Genomic DNA, 5,503 nt, shown 5'->3' with positions numbered 1-5,503 from the left:
CTCATGCCACCAACCGGGACCAATGAGGTGCCTATATATACCCCTCGCTCGCGAGCAGAGCACCCCAGTGCTCTGTTTTTCTCTGGCCGAGGGGGAGAGGGCTTGGTGGTGCTCTAGCTCACCTCCTATGCACACAAGGTGTTCGATGGAATGCCCGAGCCACACTACTTAAGCTTTCTCCTCTCCAAGCTCGACCTCCAAGCTCCATTTTCCATAATATTTTTCTAGGTTTAGCGGTCCGTCACTCCCCGTCCCCGTCTTCACCGCCGTCGATCACCCGCGCCGAGCTCATCGCCGGCACCACCGTGGTGAGCCTCTTGTTCTTATCTTCTTTCTGAAAGGAAAAATATTCTTACTTGTATGTTTAAATAGATACTTGTATTATTTTCTTACTTTTATTATTGCATCTTATATAGTGCGATGGTTTTGGTATCCGGCCCCGTCGGCCCTCGTCCTGTCTATGATTCGGATGTGGTATATATATTATCTTTATAACTATTGGTTCATTTATTGTTTATGAAAATTATGCCGACCAATGTGACATAGATTTTATTTATGTAGGATGTATGTGAATCGGAAATGCCAACTGACCCTATTGTCGAGAGGTCAAATTTAGTTGAAGAAGAAAACAATTTGTTGAAGGAAAAAATAAAAAAATTGAGGAGGTGAAGATGATATTGGAGTTTGCGGATGTCGTCGATGATCACAAGATCAAGATGGATGCAATGCGCTTGAAGATTAGAAAGATTAGAAATATGCCATTCATACTGAGGCTTGGTATCATTATGCCGTTGGATCAATTGTTACCTTGGTTGCGATTATGATCGCATTTGTTTTCGCATTGAAATGTTTTACATAGTTTCAATGTATGGTTTAATTAATTAGATGCTCTCGAGAGCTATATGTTGTTAGATGAGAACTATGTATGCACTTTGGTTTTAATGTGATGATGAACTTCTATTAATTTGGACACTTAATTATATATAATGCACGCAGATGAACTGACAATGGATGTACGATGACAGACACACCTGCGAGTACATTAAGGGCGTGCATGAGTTTCTCGATGCGGCTGAGGCAAACAAGCAAAATGGTTTTATGTGTTGTCCATGCACTGAATGTGGGAATACGAGGTCTTACTCTAACCGGAAAATCCTTCACTCCCACCTGCTTTACAAGGGTTTCATGCCACACTATAATGTTTGGACGAGGCACGAAGAAATAGGGGTTATGATGGAAGACGCTGAAGAAGAAGAGTACGATGACAACTATGTGCCCCCTGAATACGGTGATGCTGCAACAGGGGGAGCTAGTGAAGATCAAGAGGAACCAGACGATGTGCCTAATGATGCTGCAACGGGTGAAGCTGGTGAAGATCAAGAGGAACCAGACGATGTGCCCGATGATGATGATCTCCGCCGGGTCATTGTCAATGCAAAGACGCATTGCGAAAGTCAAAAGGAGAAGCTGAAGTTCGATCGCATGTTAGAGGATCACAAAAAAGGGTTATACCCCAATTGCGAAGATGGCAACACAAAGCTCGGTACCGTACTAGAATTGCTGAAGTGGAAGGCAGAGAATGCTGTGGCTAACAAAGGATTTGAGAAGCTACTGAAAATATTGAAGAAGAAGCTTCCAAAGGATAACGAATTGCCCGACAGTACATACGCAGCAAAGAAGGTCGTATGCCCTCTAGGATTGGAGGTGGAGAAGATACATGCATGCCCTAATGACTGCATCCTCTACCGCGGTGCATACAAGGATCTGAATGCATGCCCGGTATGCGGTGCATTGCGGTATAAGATCAGACGAGATGACCCTGGTGATGGTGACGGCGAGCCCCCCAGGAAGAGGGTTCCTGCAAAGGTGATGTGGTATGCTCCTATAATAACACAGTTGAAACGTCTGTTCAGAAACGAAGAGCATGCCAAGTTGATGCGATGGCACAGTGAGAACCGAAAGAAAGATGGGAAGTTGAGAGCACCCACTGACGGGTCGCAGTGGAGAAAAATCGAGAGAAAGTACTGGGATGAGTTTGCAAAGGACCCAAGGAATGTATGGTTTGCTTTAAGAGCGAATGGCATTAATCCTTTCGGGGAGCAGAGCAGCAATCACAGCACCTGGCCCGTGACTCTATGTATGTATAACCTTCCTCCTTGGATGTGCATGAAGCGGAAGTTCATTATGATGCCAGTTCTCATCCAAGGCCCTAAGCAACCCGGCAACGAAATTGATGTGTACCGAAGGCCATTAGTTGAAGAACTTTTACAGCTATGGAATGGAAACGGTGTATGTACATGGGATGAGCACAGACAGGAGGAATTTAACCTTAAGGCATTGTTGTTCGTGACCATCAACGATTGGCCCGCTCTCAGTAACCTTTCAGGACAGACAAACAAAGGATACCACACATGCACGCACTGTTTAGATGACACTGAAAGTATATACCTGGACAAATGCAGGAAGAATGTGTACCTGGGCCATCGTCGATTTCTTCCGACCAACCATGAATGTCGAAAGAAAGGCAAGCATTTCAAAGGCGAGGAAGATCACCAGAAGAAGCCCGCCATGCGTACCGGTGATCATGTACTTGCTATGGTCAATGATTTACACTACGTAATCTTTGGAAAGGGTCCCGGTGGACTAGCTGTTCCGAATGACGCTGAGGGACACGCACCCATGTGGAAGAAGAAATCTATATTTTGGGACCTACCCTACTAGAAAGACCTAGAGGTCCGCTCTTCAATCGACGTGATGCACGTGACGAAGAACCTTTGCGTGAACCTGATAGGATTCTTGGGCGTGTATGGGAAGACAAAAGATACACCTGAGGCACGGGAGGACCTGCAATGTTTGCACGAAAAAGACGGCATGCCTCCGAAGTAGTATAAAGGTCCTGCCAGCTACGCTCTTACGAAAGAAGAGACAGAAATCTTCTTTGAATGCCTGCTCAGTATGAAGGTCACGACTGGCTTCTCGTTGAATATAAAGGGAATAATAAATATGCCAGAGAAAAAGTTTCAGAACCTTAAGTCTCATGACTGCCACGTGATTATGACGCAACTGCTTCCGGTTGCATTGAGGGGGCTTCTACAGGAAAACGTCCGATTAGCCATTGTGAAGCTATGTGCATTCCTCAATGCAATCTCTCAGAAGGTGATCGATCCAGAAATCGTACCAAGGCTAAAGAGTGATGTGGCGCAATGTCTTGTCAGTTTCGAGCTGGTGTTCCCACCATCCTTCTTCAATATCATGATGCATGTCCTAGTTCATCTAGTCGACGAGATTGTCATCCTGGGGCTCGTATTTCTACACAATATGTTCCCCTTTGAGAGGTTCACGGGAGTCCTAAAGAAATATGTCTGTAACCGCGCTAGGCTAGAAGGAAGCATCTCCATGGGCCATCAAACAGAGGATGTCATCGGGTTTTGTGTTGACTTCATTCCTGGCCTTAAGGAGATAGGTCTCCCTAAATCGCGGTATGAGGGGAGACTGACTAGAAAAGGCACTCTTGGAAGTGACTCAATAATATGTTGGGACAGATATTCTTGGTCTCAAGCACACTACACAGTTCTACAGAACTCTACCTTGGTGACCCCATATGTCGATGAACACAAGAACGAGAAGAAGAGAAGAAGAAGAAAAAAGAGGAGAAGAAAGATTTCTTCTTCTATTTTTTTCTTCTTCTTCCTCTTTTTCTCTTTTTTTTCTTCTTCCTCTTTATTTTATCGGGAACGAGGCTCGTCGAGGGTCAGCGTCGCCGAGCGGTAGAGGAAACCCTAAATAGAAAGTATCGTCGGTGTGAGATACATGTGGCCGTCGGTGTTGGACACTACATCCACGTCCCACAAGTGGAGCGGGCTTCGACGCCCACATCACTTGTGGGACGTGGATGTAGTGTCCGACACCGACGGCCACATGTATCTCACACCCACGATACTTGCTATTTAGGGTTTCCTCTACCGCTCGGTGACCCTCGACGACCCTCGTTCCTGATAAAAAAAAGAGGAAGAAGAAGAAAAAAAGAGGAGAAGAAAGAATAGAGGAGTTCTTACTCCTCTATTCTTTCTTCTCCTCTTTTTTTCTTCTTCCTCTTCTTTTTAATCCTTGAAGCGTTGTCGAGGCCACCCCAAACCCTAGAGAAGCAGCGTCGAGGCCACTAATTAATATTAGTTCTACATTTGCCACTAATATATCCATCTGTCATGTTTGAATAATAATTGCCATGTTGTCAATATTTGTAGAAACTATGGACACCGCCCGAGACGAAGTACAAGAAGAGTTGTTGGGGGACATAATCGCACAAGGAAGTGATGCCGTCTGCTCGTTGTTTCTCAACGACACCGATGGTCTGTAAGCAGATGACTATGATTATGATGGCTCTGGTGACCTAATGCCGGTGCAAGAAGGAGACCGTGAGGACGGCTCCGGTGACCCAATGTCGGTGCAAGAAGGAGACCGTGATGACCTCTCCGGTGACCGAACCGAGTCCGGCCAGGTATATATATTAGTTAAGCTTCTGCTGACTAGCTAATTGATGCATTCATTGTTTTGGTATGTAAACATATTAATTAAGTCTTTGTTCTTTTTTCTAGCCCTCCGGATCGAGCACAACTTCGGTAAAGAGACAAGGCCCGAAGAAAAAGTTGAGCTCGGATGAAAAGTTTGAGATCATAGCAATCGCGCCCGACGGCCAACCGATTGAACCCCTCCGGACAAAGAGCGCATTTGTTGCTCAGTGCGGGGTTTTGGTTAGGGACAAGATCCCGATCAGCATCCAGCAATGGTTAAAGCCGGCTATAGAAGACCCTGAGGTGTCTTATGTCAATGATATGCAGAAAAATGAGCTGAAGTCAAATTTCACCCTACCGCCACAGGATGATCTAGAGAAGCCAGTTAAAGAGCAATTAATCAAGTCTTTTGCTCTTAAGAGGATGGCAGAACTATTCAGGAGGTGGAAGAAAGAGCTGAATAAGTTCGTCGAAAATAATGAGACACCAGAATTCAAGGGCAGATATGAGAAGATCAGAGATCACTGGCCCGCATTTGTGGCCCACAAGACATCAGAAAAGAGTAAGAAGATGTCGGTGACAAACAAGCAAAATGCTGCGAAGAAGAAGCATCACCATCGCACGGGGTCAGGTGGCTACCTCGTAGCCCGGCCTAAGTGGGCCAAGACTGAGAATGATCTGGTTGATAAAGGGATCGAACCAGAGACAATTAACTGGCCAGACCGTTGCCGGACTTGGTTCTTCGGGGCTGGCGGAACCTTGGACCCTGTAACAGGGAAGTGCATTTGGACAAACGATCAAATGGACATACCAGTCAGGAAGCTTCAGCAGTATATCAAAGCAGCGTAGCAAGGGACGTTCTTTCCAGACAGAGAGAACGACGAGCTCACAATGGCCCTCGGGAATCCTGAGCACCCTGGACGGACACGAGGCATGCCAAGCTCCATTCCGTGGAAGGTTGGGTTTCCGGACGCAAGCAGTTACAAATCCCA

The sequence above is a fragment of the Triticum aestivum genome, chromosome 4A (genome assembly GCF_018294505.1).
Source record: "Triticum aestivum cultivar Chinese Spring chromosome 4A, IWGSC CS RefSeq v2.1, whole genome shotgun sequence".
Lineage (NCBI taxonomy): Eukaryota > Viridiplantae > Streptophyta > Magnoliopsida > Poales > Poaceae > Triticum > Triticum aestivum.
Note: the sequence above shows the minus strand (reverse complement) of the source record.